At 42.2% G+C, this 16,445-nt stretch overlaps 2 pseudogenes; one reads left to right on the forward strand and one right to left on the reverse strand.

The window, feature by feature from the left end:
- The first annotated feature begins 1,818 nt into the window (after positions 1-1,818).
- LOC119333953 lies at positions 1,819-4,528 on the forward strand (annotated as a pseudogene).
- A 1,030-nt stretch (positions 4,529-5,558) lies between these two features.
- On the reverse strand, positions 5,559-7,603 carry LOC119333954 (annotated as a pseudogene).
- Between the last annotated feature and the right edge of the window lie 8,842 nt (positions 7,604-16,445).

Genomic DNA, 16,445 nt, shown 5'->3' on the forward strand with positions numbered 1-16,445 from the left:
GACTAAAGGCCTTACGAACCGGTGCTATTGCCCGGTTCTGCACTAGTGATAGATGGTTCCCAAAAGTACCACTTCTAAATCAAAATGCAAAATGCAACATACATTGTATAACATCAACAAGTCACCATATGTCTTATTATTGTCGGTACATTTGGTACAACCGACGTAGTGAGTTTCTTACATGCAAGGATTACTCCTACAATGATGATTATCCATGCATGATCGTCATATACAAGGATTACTCCTGCAATAACGAATCGTGTGATCATCTAAATGACGGAATTTGAGATGAAGGATTTGGTTATACCTCGAGCACCTTCACTCATGCATTATAGTACACCATGTTGTCTATATCCAGAATATTGGAGAAACTGACTGTGGAGAAGTCTTATCCATCCATAATTTCCATGGTTATTTGTTCTCTAGACGTAGAGAAAGATTCATCTAGACAATGAGGAGATGGAAATAAGATGTTGGGACCTAAGGTTCCATATCAGAGTGCATGTATTGGATCCGGCAAGAACAATTGGTTGAGACTCAAGAATATCTTTCGATATCTCCAATGGATCAAATATCTTGTCCTAATCTTTCATTTTCAGAGAAATCTGGAAACCAATATCATTGGATACACCAATCAGATCCCTAGTATGTCAAATCATAGACAAGCTTTGTGTTCCTGTTAGGTGTGGTAGCCATCCCATGAGAGTCTTCAAAACAGGCCTCATGGTTATATAATAAGCAATATCACTATATTGCATATCTTGCAAGTCAAATCATGTGACTGATTTCCTCACGAAGTCCCTACCAACTTCTTTGTTCCAGAAATATGTTCATGGAATTGGTATGTAACGGCTTCTAGTTTTGCAAGAACCAGGGGGTGTATCTTCCTGAATTGTTCCTGCTCAATGCATCATATTACACTCTTTTTCCCTTCATGAGATCACTATACATGTTCTTATAAAAACATTTAGTGAGGTAATATCAAGTTATCAACACAAGATTATATGTCATACTTTCCGTTTTCCCCACCGGGGTTTTTAGGAAAGTATATACGACATATTTATTGTCCTCTTGATTCTATGAGTTTTCACATATTGAGTTGAAAGAGACAATAATCATTATATGTTGCATAATTTTCTCCTTATTTTCCCACTAGGTTTGTAGGAGTTTTAGCAACATATCAAACACATATATCCTCACTTTTTCCCACAGGGTTTTAGAGGAGTTTTCAAGATGATAATACTTACACTAAAAAGCATGGATTAGGAGGAGTGCTAGGATTTAATTAATCCTATTAATTGCCCGCAAAAAATAATAATTAATCCTATTAATCCCTGCTTTTCCTGACAAAGACGGTTGCCTCATGTCCCTTTGGACACATCCCTTCGGGGGCTATATATATGTGTGTAATCCCATCATCAATGAGAATAATTGTTCACTTTTACATCTCTGTCTCTTGTCTCTCTTGTTTTACATCTAACATTTTTTCCATGCATCACCGCGCGTGCACGGTGCTTTCCTGCGCTGCCATCATCAGGTCGATGACGCGCACGGTGCCCGCCCGACCCTCTCTCCTTGAATTCAACCTCTTCAGTCACACTGAACCACTTGCACTGATTTTCGCCGGCGACCGGAGAGCACGAGTCATACGATGTCCGTGAGCCTTTTTCCTTTTGATGAACAACTCCGTGAGGCGTGACCGCATCCATCCAACCATTTAAAGCCACTGCACCATCCGGGCTGCAAGTGCAACATCTAGAAACCTTTTGTAAAGCCAAGGGATATCCGGTCTTCCTAGGTCGGAGGTAGAGCGGGACCATGCCGATCATGCAAGCGCCGGGGCAAAGCACCGGGCCAGTGAACGTGCCGCGGCGTGGGCTGAGCAGCCGCGCGTGGTTGCTGACATCGCCCGCCACCCCGCAGCCGCGCTACGGGAGCATCATCACCGTGCTCAGCATCGACGGTGGCGGCGTCCATGGGGTCATCCCCGGCACCATCCTCGCTTTCCTCGAAGAAAAGCTCCAGATGACTAACTAAGTAGAGACAGGCCTTTTAGGACCCAGGTGTCCCGGCACCCTTTTATCGCCGTCGTCAATGCAGAACAGGAGTCCTGGAGATATGTGCCACGCACTGCAACTTTTTTTGTTTAGCAGACTTACTGAAACAGTAACAAGTAACAGCGGGAGCTGGGCCTCGTAGGCACTGTAGCAGATTCCACTGCACCTGTCACTTCCCGATCGGGCCGATTGATTTGTCTTGTCGATCGACATAGTGAGGTTGACTGCACGATTAAGAGGGTGTAATTCTTACTCCTTCCGTTCCATAATGTATAGATTTTTTTAAAAATCAAACCTCACAAACTTTGATCAAGTTTGTGAAGAAAAATATTTACATCTAGAGTGCGAAACATATATCACTAAATTCATTATAAGATGTAGTTTCACATTATATATTTTTGATATTGTAAATATAAATATTTTTCTCTATAAACTTGATTAAAGTTTGTAAAGTTTGACTTCTCAAAAAATTTATAGGCACTACATTATGAAACAGAAGGAGTACAATTGGAACTTTGTCTGACCACTTTCACGGCAGACTCATAGCTAGCAATGGGCCAATGGCACTAAACAGACTCATCTTACCACTGCCAGGAATGCCCTTTTCCCACCGTTCTTAGGCCATACAGCTGACATGATTGATTTGACAACACTTCTTTACTGCATTAGCTCCGTCTGTAGCAAAATTAAATTGCAGTGCATGCCCCTGCCTCCTCACACCACACTTGTACGAAGGCATGGCCGGTCACATGGCAAAAACAGTGACCTCCTCATACCTGTCGGGTACAGGCTAGTCGCAGATACTAGGCGCCTATCGCTTATAGCCACTGACCAGTCCAACGCAATTAGACGAGGGAAATGCTGACAAAGCTGGCTCTTGCTGTAAATGGTCTGATCCTAGTCAGACCTCAGCACGAATCTCAGCACTACTGGACGGGGCTGATAATGGGGTGCCGGGACTCCCGGATGCCATCACACCTTTTCTAATTAAGTTTTCCATATAATTTAGGCAACCATCCTGCTTGCACTTCCACGTATCCACCAGCGGCACAAATCGGCAAATGAATTCTTGGGTGTGCCTAGGAGCTTGATGGGCCAGACGCGAGGATCGCGGACTACTTCGACGTGGTCGCCGGGACGAGCATGGGGGGCCTGGTGGCCGCCATGCTCACCGCGCCCAACGCCCAAGGCCGCCCACTCTTCGCCGCCAAGGATGTCAACACGTTCTACCTCGAACACTGCCCGAATATCTTCCCTGCCGTCTAGTAAGGATTACATTCGCGGAATCAAATCTTAAACGAGAGTACTCATGAACTATGTACTCTCTGTCGTGCAGCAAAGGACCTCTGGGCTGGCTCAAGAGCATGATGGGGCCCAAGTACAACGGCCAGCACCTGCACAAGGTCGTCAAGGAACTGCTTGGCGACACGCGAGTCGATCAGACGCTCAAGAACATCGTCATCCCCACCTTCGATATGAAGCTCCACCAGCCTACAATCTTCTCCACCTATGACGTACGTGCGTAGAAGAGCAGAAAAAAGATTCATGTGCATCCATGTTAAGAGGAACAAGTTGTTTCATGCAATAGAGTTGAACTACAAGGAAGGAAACCTAGAGTAATAAGGAAATCTTTATAGGCCATGAGGGATGTCTCCAAGAATGCTCTTCTGTCAGATGTCTGTATCAGCACGTCCGCAGCACCGACCTACCTCCCTGGCCACCATTTGAGACCAAGGAGACAAAGATGGCAAGACCCGGGCTTTCAACCTCATCGATGGAGGCGTCGTTGCTAACAATCCGGTAACTCGTGCTAACCTTGATGGCGTCTTGTTAAAGCTAAATTAGGCTTATATGATCTGTACTAGTTGACTTATGTGATGCTGATGTGCGCCTCACTAACTTACATGGACGTGCATGCGCAGACGCTGCTGGCAATGACCCATGTAAGCAAGCAGATCCTGATGGGAAACCCGGACTACTTCCCTATCAAGCCTGCGGACTACGGCAAGTTCATGATGCTTTCGCTGGGCACCGGCACCGCCAAGATGGAAGAGAAGTTTGACGTAGCTGAGTGCAGTAAGTGGGGCCTTCTCGGGTGGCTCTACAAGAGGGGTGCCACGCCGATCATTGACAGCTTCAGCGAGGCCAGTGCCGACCTTGTCCACATCCAGGCGTCTGTGCTCTTTCAGGCACTACACTGCAACAAGCATTACCTCCGGATCCAGGAGGACAAGCTTACCGGCGACATGGCCTCCGTTGATGTGTCCACATCAAAGCACCTCAACGGGCTCATTGTTGTTGGCGAGGTGCTGCTAAAGAGGCAGGTGTGCATGGTGAACGTCGAGACCGGCAAGAACGAGCCCAATCTAAAGAGGGGCACTAACAAGGAGGAACTGGCCCATTTCGCACGCATGCTATCGGAAGAGCGCAAAGCCAGATTTCAGAAGTTGGCCAACGAACTTGGTGGATAGTTTGAATATTTGCTCTTGTTTGAATTTGATGCTGTATGTATGCCTGTTGGATATTTATATGGCTTTCAGCATTTCTTCATATAGTTATTGTCCAATGTGGCATTATTCATATTATTAACATATGTAATGTGGAATTCTTCATATTATTAACTCGAGGAAAAGAAGGCGGAATCTTAAGTAGTACTCAAGGTGCCTAGGATGGTTATGCTGGAATACAATACAGAATAAACACATGCAAATTGAGTATTTTATATGTAAGTATGTGTACTTTCATAGCAGTATAGGGCCAAAGACTTGGTTTTGTTTTGCAAGATCAGCTCTACAGGCTGTTAACCCACGTGATTAGAATGGAAATGATCTCACATGCACAATTCAATTGTGTGTGCTAGAAACTAGTACATTATAGACTCAGAACCAACACATTTTATCATGGTTAGTTAAGTTGCTTGGTGTTACATGTTTTTTTGGAAACAGTGAAATAATCAAACACACGGAAATTGAGTCCACAAATAGGTCTCTATAGTCTAGTCTCAACATTGTGAGTGGCACCACAAAAAAGGCAGTTGGATATTGTAAGTAGCATCACCAAAAAGGCAGTTGAATAGAGGGTATTAGTATCACAAGCTCAACTCTGGCATGAGTCTTATCATAGTCGCAAGCTCACACAAAAGCATGACTAAAATCCGGGCCGAATCAACCTATTTGTTTCAAAATAAACAATAATATTTTGTTTCTGGTAGGGGCCAGAAAATCCGGTTTCCAAAAATTTCAAAAATTTCAGGAGCGTTTGTTCCTAAAGTGTCCAAAAGAATTTCAGGAGCGTTTGTTTCCGCCATGTACTGCTCTGAAAAGCACAACCGTCCTCAAAACCACGAGTATTATTTTCTTGAGTAATATTCCACCTTTTTTTGTCAAGTTAATTATATGAATAATTCCACATTAGACAATAACCATCTGAACAAATCTCGAAAGCCACATAAATATCCAACATGCAAGGGTCATCAAATACAGACAGAAGCAAATATTCATACTATCCATGTTTGTAGCCCACCTTCCGAGTGTCGCGCTCTTCCGACAACATACGGGCAAAATGGACTAGTTCCTCCTCGTTGGTGCCCCTCTTTAGATCGGGCTCATTCGTGCCTGTCTCGACGTTCATCTTGCACACCTGTCTCTTTAGCAGCGCTTTGCCAATGCCAACAAGCCCGTTGAGGTTCTTCGATGTGGACACGTCAACGGAGGCCATTTCGCTGGTGAGCTCGTTGTACTGGATCCGGAGATAGCACTTGTTGCAGTGCAGGGTCTGAAAGAGCACGGATGCTTGGATGTCAACGAGGTCGGCACTAGCCTCGCTGAAGCTATCAATGATCGGCGTGGCACCTCTCTTGTAGAGCCACCCGAGAAGGGCCCACTTGCCGCACTCAATTGCGTCAAACTTCTCTACGATCTTAGCGGTGCCGGTGCCCAGCGAAAGGATCATGAACTTGCCGTAACCCGCAGGCTTGTTGGGGAAGAAGTTCAGGTTTCCCAGCAGGATCTGCTTGCTTATGTGGGTCATCGCCAACAGCGTCTGCGCATGCAAGTCCATATAAGTTAGTGAGGCGCACATCAGCATCACAGGAGTTAGCTAGTACATATCATAATTATGTTAGCAAGCTCATATCAAGCTGGCTTGTCGTGTTAGTGCTCACGAGTTACCGGATTGTTAGCCACGACGCCTCCGTCGATTAGGTTGAAGGCCCGGGTCTTGCCGTCTTTGTCCTTGGTCTCGAAATGGTGGCCGGGGAGATAGGTCGGCGCGGCGGACGTGCTAATGCAGACGTCCGACAGAAGAGCATTCTTGGAGACATCTCTCATGGCCTGTACAAATTTCGTTTCATATATATGTTATTAATTTTATATTTTTACTTTGAAAGACAGATAAACCTTCGGTCACTGCATCGCTTGATGTACACAATCGTACTTTATTAGTTATGTAAAAACAATGGCAACCAAAATAATTCAATTTGAATGACATGCCACTATGGATTTGTTTGTGTTCTTCTACGTACGTACATCGTAGGTTGAAAAGATGGTAGGCTGGAGGAGCTTGATGTCAAAAGTGGGAATGACAATGTTCTTGAGGGTCTGATGGACTCGCGTGTCGCCGAGCAGCTCCTTCACGACCGCTTGGGCCCCATCATGCTCCTGAGCCAAACCATAGGCCCTTTGCTGCAAAACAGATTGTAAATAGCTCATGAGTACTTTCATTGAGCGTAGTTGCACGAGGCAGCTAGTCATATACTCCCTGTGTATAAACAAATATAAGCCGTCTTATATGTGTTCACAGAGTAGTAGTTCAACTTTTAAATAGAAGGGCGAATAGCGACCGGAGTATTAGCGCGATAAGTTGACACTATAGCATGACAAATGATGTGAAATGACGCTAAATGGATTAGCATGTTGCTCCTCCAAATGCTATAGCACCGCGAGCACTAGTTTGTATTTCTGCGTGACAGCGCGCTATTTAAAAGTATGCATACAGTAATCATCTCCTCACCAGATGGCAGGGAAGATATTCGGGCAGTGCTCGAGGTAAAACTTGTTGACATCCTTGGCGGCAAAGAGCGGGCGGCCCTTGGGGTTGGGCGCGTTGAGCATGGCAGCCACCAGGCCTCCGGTGCTCGTCCCTGCGACCACGTCGAAGTAGTCCGTGATCCTTGCGTCCGGCCCATCGAGCTCCTACGCACGCAGCCACGACAACTGCTCAAACACACCATATATATATACCGATGGATGCGTGCAAGTGCAAGCACCATGATTGCCTAAATTATATGGAGAACTCCGTTTCAAAAAAAAAATCATATGGAGAACTTAGTTATTAGTAACCTGGAGCTTCTCTTCGAGTAAAGCAAGGATGGTGCCGGGGATGATCCCACGGACGCCGCCGCCGTCGATGCTCAGCACGGTGATGATGCTCCGGTAGCGTGGCTGCGGGGAGGCCGGCGACGACAGGGACCACGCGCGGCTACTCATCAAGCGCCGCGCCATGTTCACCGGCCCCGTGCTCCGCCCCAGCGCTTGCGTGACCAGCATGGTTCCGCTCTAGCTCGGAACTTTTAAAACCCGAGATCCCTTGGCTTTACAAAAGGTTTCTAGCTGTTGCACTTGCACCCGATGATGCAGTAGCTTTAAATGGTCGTATGGATGCGCTCGCGGACACTGTACGAGTCGTGCTCTCCGGTCGCCGGCGGAGCATCGTGCTAGTACAACTACAAGTGGGTCACTTTCTCCTTTTATTTTATGTTGTAGTTTGTTCTTAGGTCTAACCAAAAGGTTTCTTTAATAGACAGAGATAATACCCATGCATTGCAACAGATATAAATAGTCCAATACGTTAGTTTGTGATTTACCTACTCATGTTAATGTGATTACAGAAATAAATGTTTATCAAATTATGGCGGTGATTTATCTTATACTCCCTTCGTCTCAAAATAAATGTCTCAAGTTTAATACAACTTTGTACTAAAGTTGGTACAAAGTTGAGACACTTATTTTGGGATAATGAAAATAATTCACAAGAAATTTGGAAAGTAAATTAGAGTGAAATTGATTCCAAAGATAAGTAAATTAACATGTTTGATTATCATACGAAGAATGTTGGACGAATGTATGTTGGGTAATAAAATAAAACATGAAACTTTACATTCTTTTTAAGTAGTAGTAGAGAAATCGGAAAGGTAGTCTCTTCTTATGCTGAAAAGAAAGTACAAGTGGGTATGAAGAAGTTGAATTCAAGGAGTGACGGATGTCAGGCACCGCTTGCATCATCGGCCTGACGATGGCCGCAGAAAGCACCGGCACGCACGATGATGTTGATGCATGGAAGAAAACACGCGTGGCGGCCCGTTATAATTTCAATCTTCTTCCCCCTTTTCCATGTCATGTACTACCTGCCACTAGCTTTCTTCAGTCTTTGTGTTTACTCCACGGGACACACACGTTTTAAGAAGCGACACGTTATCACATCAAAAAAAAAAACGACACGTTATCTTTTCCTCATTGGTACTCGAACCCATAGCGTCGCGGTTTGGAATATCGGATGAGCGCGCCCTCCTATTTGCACAGTTTTGGTTCTTTTTGAAAGCAAAATTCAGTGAGGTCACGTCTATGATCTAAATTTGTAGGTGTCGTAGCACCTTTTATGCTATATCATACGCAGGAGCGAGTGTATATATATATACGATTATTTCGTAATTAAATTACGTTTGCAATTTAAATAGTTACATCCCTATAGATTTATAATGTAAAATTTGGCATAAGAAAATAAAAATATAGGTCATAAGACAAGAAAATTTGCACTTTATGTATATTTTACAGTATGTTTTGACGTTTGTAATTTTACATAACATAAAATATTTTTTACAACGATTATATATTTTCTTATGGTCTCTTTTTACGTCGGAAATAAGATAAAATTTACAGAACGTAAAAATACGGATCATTGGTGGTAAAATAGAGGGGGATGAAGAATAACTCTTCCTCGCTCAGGGTGACGAATAGCGTGACCCTATAGTGTTACTATTCATCATACAGGGTGCAGAATAAGTTATTCTTCACTCGAGATAATCTTACGATCATTTCATAATTAAATTACGTTTAGAATTCAAATAGTTACATTCCTATTGATTCACTACATAAAATTTGACATAAGAAAATAAAAATATAGGTCATAAGACAAGAAAAATTGTAGTTTATGTCTATTTTAGACTATGTTTTTACGTTTGTAATTTTACATAACATAAAATATTTTTTACGGCGATTATATATTTTCTTACGGTCTTTTTTTACGTCGGAAATAAGACAAAACTTAAGGAATGTAAAATTACGGTGCATTGATGGTAAAATAGAGGGGGGTGAAGAATAACTATTCCTCAACCAGGATGACGAATAGCGCGACCCTTATATAAAGTCTATTTGGGGCCCCGGGCGAAGAATTAGTAATTCTTCACCCCGGTCGGACGAACCACGCCACACCCCATTGGAGTTTACTCCTCCCCCTGCCGAAAGGCAAGCCACGTACACACTTCCGTGCCTGTCCAACATAATTTTTATTTTCAGTCAAAAATAAAATTACACCGATGGTTCGTTCCTAATTCCCACATCCCACAGCTCTCGCCCCGATCTTCCTCGGAGAACCTTCTCTGTCCCCATGGCTGAATGCGAGCGGCTGCTTCGATCAACATCGCGACGGTTTCACGGCGAGTTGATTCGGCTGCGGGAGGATTCGCGGTGTGGTGGGTGGCCTTGGCGGCGTGCAACACTTGGTGGCCTAGTCAACGGTAGGCTACACGGCGGGCGGAGGGAGAGGAACGGCCTGCAACCTCGGCTCCAGCAGGAATCGAGTAGGGCCATCGCTCCGTCACATCACTCTCCACCAGCAGGCTGCTAGTACTTGATGATTGCCACTCGTACGTGAGTACCACCAGCCTCCTGCAACGAGATCCCCTATCTCCAGATCCAAGTTACCTGAACTTCATATGCCTCCCAAGGTTAGAGAGATTTTGATTTCGGTCCAATTTCCTCAACATGTGACCCTGTTTTTAAAATAGATAGAGAATTGTGACCCATCTTTGTGACTGTAAGCAGTCTCGATTGTGAGTATCCCCAATTGCGTCATTTTTTTCTTTCTTGCATTGAATTGTCTGAACTAGTCCAATTTTTGTTATGGTGGGTTAATACTGGGTTAGATTCTATGATTCTGTGATGGACTTAAACTCAATGTGAATGATCTGATGTAGGTAGATTCAGTTGTAGGAGCTCAAGTTTCTGTTCTTGGTTGGATCAATCAAAATCTTGTTTATGTGATGGTATTATGAAAATAACAAGTGGAGGCTTCATATTGCAGGCAACAAGAATAGTACACATTAATTATATTCTTATAATGCTGGTCTTGTTTGCTTACAAAGTAGGCCGCCCATGCGTTTTTACAACACATACTCATGACAAATTGTTCGAGGTTCATTCACCCATTCATCTTTTTCCTACTAGCTTTTTCTCATCATTGTGTGTGAGGGAGGTAGTTCTCTTTGTCTTCATGTGCTTGACGCATGGGGTGATCTTGAGCCTGAGTCCAGCGATCTTTTTTTTAGTTGGTTGTGCTACAGATTTTTGTTTCAGGTTTTGTGGTCTAGTACTGTTTTTCATCGCAGAAAGGCCTGCTAGTCGTCCATACATACTACGGGCTTGCTTTATTTGCAATTGCTCTTTTCTATGCAATTTCTATCAATGCTGCCTTTTCTTCTTCAAGAATTATGAAATTGATACTAAAATCCTACTTGTTTAATCAGATGCCTAGTTGTTTATTTTGATTTCAGTTGACTGTCTCATATATTATTTTTGAAGGTATCGCCACGAGAAGGAGAAGCAAGGGGAACTACATTTCCAAGCATATGCCAACCGTTGCAATTGGAGTCTATAACTTGTTCTCATGGTATGCACACTCGTTTATGTACTTTCCTGGGTTTACATGCCATATATTCTATGCTAGTTCATCATAGCTGTAACCATGGTTTGACTGTTCGTTTCTATTTACCAGCAGTCATGTATTAACCATTTTTTTTATTTTTTTACTCCATCCTAGTTGATCTTGCACTTATTGACTAAATAGGTGAATGGATATTTTATCTTGTATGCTCTGTATACAAGTACTATGTACTTCAATAAATACTAATGAAAGTACAAAATTGATATGCAAAAAAATTGGCTCACCTTCTGTGTGTTGCCAATGAATAATTTCTCATCCATCATGTGATGAGTTCTCAATTTTTCTTTTCTTATCATGCTCATTGTTGCTACCAAAATATAATAGTACATAAAATTTGGCACATTTACTGAAACAAAAATTCTGTCTGTTTTAGCTTGCAGACTTAGCATGTATTTTGGCATACCTTCGGATCTCATTCTTTCTGTCTCGGCACTTGGTATTTCTTCCATGCGGGGTGTTTGTGTTAATGCCTGAGTGGGAATTGCTGCAACAGCAGTGATACACTTTAGGAGAAATCCGGGATAAAGGAAGGTGCAGGCTCAAAATTTCATTTGCTAGTTAGTTTTGAAAATAGTCCCTGACCGTAGTTTTTCCAGAATCCTGTTTTGTGGCATTTATTACTAATATAAGCAATCAGATTTGCGGGTTCCTACTCTATATTGGAGCTTGAATATGTAGCACCTCTTTTGGCACATTCTGTAAACAAACATAAAAAACATGACTTATGTTTACCGCATAACAATTAATCCCATAGGGAAGGTCCATGTCATCTTTTTTGCTTCAGATTATTATTGCCGTAAGGCATTGATCTTGTTCATCTTTAACCTATTTACATGTCTCTCAGAGCTACCCTTTAAAATATGATTAATTACTTGTAAGATGTGTATTCCTCACGTGATTTACTATTTTAGTGATTATTTGTGTGCTTGTCCATTAAATGAATTATCCAGTCTGCTATTGATAGCCCGTTGTTTACAAAGACAGTTTATGGGCTCCAGATTTATTTAAGTTTATCTTGTGCTTTTAGGAATTGGTGGTGGCAGTCGTCTCAAAAAGACAGTGAGTGCAAGGCGCTGGTTTCGTATGATGTTTTGTTATGCAACACCATTTTGCCTTTCATTCGTCGTCCAACAGATCAAAAGTAGTCTCGGAAGTAATGAAGGCTGTGCTTGATGCCTGTAAATTATCTGATTGACAAATTCTGAACCATGTGGTCCTGTGGAGACATTTTTGCAAGTTCCCTTGATATACTATTAAACCTGGTAGGTATAATTGTATAAGTACACCTATAAGCGTCATCTGATATAGTGGATGCTGTCAGTCAATGACTATACTTATTGTTCCCTTTGTTATATGCTCTTCCCTTTCTTTGCAACCAGTGGCATTGTTTTAGTTCTGGATCTTTCTTAAAGGAGCAAGTTGTATATGTCTCTTAGTAGAGAAAAGGCAAAGCCGTTACCTTTATACCGAAATACTTGTCGTTGAGGAAAACCAGTACAAGTTCCCCAGCAACAAGTACTCCCTCCATCCTAAATTTAGTACAAACTTGAGTCACTTATTTTAAGACGGAGGAAGTATTGTGGTACAGAGCGAGTATTACACTGAATTTATCAAGCAAGCATGCAGTTCTTCTATGACTACAAATGTTTTGTAATAATATATAGGAAGGAATCTACGCATTACCACTACATTAGTCCATGACTATGATGCATGGGAAAGAAACTATGGTGGTACTGTTTATGCCATTTATTACATGTAATTATCAGCAAATTAGAAAACATTGGCAATCTCAAAAAACAAAACATTGGAATTCCTGTACGTTCAAGTTTTGCAAAAATGCCTCTGTAATCTTAAGTTGGCTAGAGTGGTGGGGACTGGTGAGGTAATCTTACAACTCATGCACTGTTTCTACGTTAGCTAGTGGAGAGGTAATACGTTAGCTAGCTAGTGGGGAAGTAATCTTACGTCTCGTGTAAGTGATTACCGGAGGCTGGTTGGTTTGCGGTAGCGCACCATCTGGCTACGGTGAGGAATAACAATTCATCACCCTGGGTGACGAATATCACCCTGGGTTGCGCTATTCATCACCCTGTATGAGGAATAGTTATTCTTCACTCTTCCTCTATTTTACCATCAATGCACCGTAATTTTACGTTCCGTAAGTTTTGTCTTATTTCCAACGCAAAAAGGGACCATAAGAAAATATATAATCGCCGTAAAAAATATTTTATGTTATGTAAAATTACAAACATAAAAACATAGTCTAAAATACACATAAACTGTAAATTTTCTTGTCTTATGACCTATATTTTTATTTTCTTATATCAAATTTTACGTAGTGAATCAATAGGAATGTAACTATTTGAATTCGAAATGTAATTTAATTATGAAATGATCGTAAGATTACCTCGGATGAAGAATAACTTATTCTGCGGCCTGGGTGATGAATAGTAACACTATATATATATATATATATATATATATATATATATATATATATATATATATATATATATATATATATATATATATATATATCTTACGATTTATGTGTATAGTTACAAATGAATGAAAACGCCATGCTTAAAGCCAAAAGAATAAGCTCTTGATACGGATCTCTTTCATCTTGTAAATAAAGTAGGGGCGTCCCTAACTACAACTTCCTACCATAAGTCAGACATTCAGCTAATACTGAAGAAATCTTCTTCTGGGGACACCTCTCTAAAATAAGAATGATGGCGTTTTTTATCTTATTAGTTTTCTGATCGAGAAATGTGAGAATGTAGTTATTTTTATGAAACCGAATATTCAACATGCTTTCCTCGACCAGATCTATTTACGGGAGTCGTATTTCGAACTGACCCGGGGTCTGATCTAGAAATGGTAAATCCTATTTGATCTTCAAGGTTAAGTACTTCTGCGAGACTATCAGCATCTTATCTGGTTGATAGCACTCAACCCACTGACTATATGTTTTATATGGGAGCCCTAACTCCACCATGCAATTCAACAAGCTGAGGACGGAGAAGTCAACCGGTCTCACGTTTTCTTCTTTTCTTTTTAAAGAACCTGCCCCGAAGGAAAGCATATTATAGGGGAAGAGCTAGCTTCATTCGAGCTGGATGGGCTAAAAGCTTTCGTTGAGACAAAGCAGGCAAAAAAAAGTTCGAGAACAGGATAACTAACGTTTGGAACCAAGAGATCTCATAGTTCTTCAAGTGAGAAGCTGAGAAGGGATGACACCCATTTGACCTAGAAGACCGATGATCAAGTGTCAAATTCTAAGCCAAGAGATGGCAATGGGACTATAGGAGCACGGTACTAAACCATCATACCATACCGGTGACTTCACCAACCGAAACCAACTCAAATAAGTTCAAGGAGGAAAAGAAGACGGTCATGATAGATTGGTGAATGAGGAAGGAAAAGAAAGCCTAAACTATCCAAGTAAGATAGCGAAAGAGAAAGCTGTCTTTAAAGCCTGTTTTGACCAAGCAAGCAAGCTGGAGCACCTTTCACGCTAGCTTCCCATCGCTCAAAGTACACTTCGGGTGCACTTCTCACTGCTCAACCACTTTATCTTTAACCTAACCGCCTTCTAAAACTTCCACGGGAAAGCCAGTAGAGTATGCCTTGGTTTAAGAGAGGAGCTCAGGTCCATCTTGTGCTCACAATACATCTTATTTAGCAGGACCTCTGGGCTCTTTAGAGAAAGGCGAAGTCTCTACTTGTTAACCATGGATGCCTGTTATATTTACTTATAGAGTGAAGAACAAGCCCACTTTCCATATCCCTTTCGTCCGGATGATCGATTGCCTCATTCTTCTTCGAAAATAAGTGCATTTGGCCATTGTGTTTTTCCAACTTTCGTAATAGATCTGGGCATGCATGGTTTTCAATAGATAACCCTAGGCCTTCTTCGTTTCCCCACGGGCATTCACTTCTCTTCAAGCTCGGGATTAGCGAAACATGGATCCGACGCCCATCTCTTTTTCCACTTTGCAAGGCTGAGAGACTTTACCAATTGAGAAAATAAAGCATGAGCAGGATCAGCAGAGGCAAAATTTAATAAAATGGCTTATTTGCACCTTTCTTTGGTAGGCAACGAATCTCACGGAATGTGGGAATCTTTTACAGATGTGAATTCTCGCTTTAACGCTTCGATAACATACTTATCATCAGGTATCTTCGGGAGCGGGGCTCGCCCTCAACAGATATTGTCTTTGCTTTCTTCAGAGGCCCATTTTCCTGGGCATCAGTGAGTGGAATACTTAACAGTGATTACATTCTTATGTAGATTCCATTGCTCGAATGGGACTTGTTTGTTGGCACCGACCTCGATAAGAAGCAAGGGAGTGGTGCCGAAGCGAACGGAGCTGCGGAGCCGTTTGTTTACCAATCCGCCAACTTAAGCTAGGAAAAGTGTAAGAGACCGTGCATCTTCATGTAAATAAAGGTAAATAATCTCAGAAACAGTCAAGAAACCGGGAATTTTTTATTCCATTTCTTAGCCAGGGCAAGCCCTACCGACCTACGACCGGAGAAGATGTTGTGTTGTTTGTATCACTTGCTAGAGATAGAGAAGCTAGAACAGGAACTGCCCGGGAGGGTTCAAAGAATGAGGTCTTCACCTTTGAGCTGGATCTCATCTCATTCTAGCACATACTACGAGCGATTGACTTAAAGAATACAACAAATGGTTGTGGGGTTATCTTTGTACCCTGTGACTACAACCACAAGGTCCGAATCAAGCGAAACGGCTGAGGCGCAAGCCCTTTTCTCGCCACTACTCTGTGTACCCAAAGTCAGCAACCTTTTTGGCACGTTGGCTAGCAAGTTCATTGCTTCAATGACATGAATTCAATCAAGTGGACAAGTCCTATCCTGGAAAATATGGGCAATCAGCTGGAAACTCAATAGTCTTACGCGGAAAGCACTCAACCGGCCTTCCTCTTCTGAATTATATGAATGACAGAAATCAGTCCTCACTTGTATTAACTTCATGAGTGAAGAGATAGACAAGGTGGTGAAAAGCATGAAACCAAATACTGCTCCAGGTCCAGATGGCTTCTCTGTTAGCTTTTTAGAGCTTTTTGGCCCCAGTTGAGAGATATACTAATCTAAATGCTTCAGGAGCTGTATCATGGCAGGTTGAACTTGTCCAGACTAAACTATGGTGTCATTTCTCTACTGCCAAAGATTAAGGATGCTAATAGTATCCTACAGTATAGACCCATATGTGTTCTAAATGTTATGTTTAAAGCTATTACCAAAGCTCTGACACTTAGATTTACTCCTCTGGCTCGACAAGTAATCAGCTCTCTTCAGACTGGATTTATTCCTGGGAGGTACATTTTGGATGGATGTGTAATTCTTCATGAAGTTTTGCAT

Source organism: Triticum dicoccoides, chromosome 7A (assembly GCF_002162155.2).
Source record: "Triticum dicoccoides isolate Atlit2015 ecotype Zavitan chromosome 7A, WEW_v2.0, whole genome shotgun sequence".
NCBI classification, from domain to species: domain Eukaryota; kingdom Viridiplantae; phylum Streptophyta; class Magnoliopsida; order Poales; family Poaceae; genus Triticum; species Triticum dicoccoides.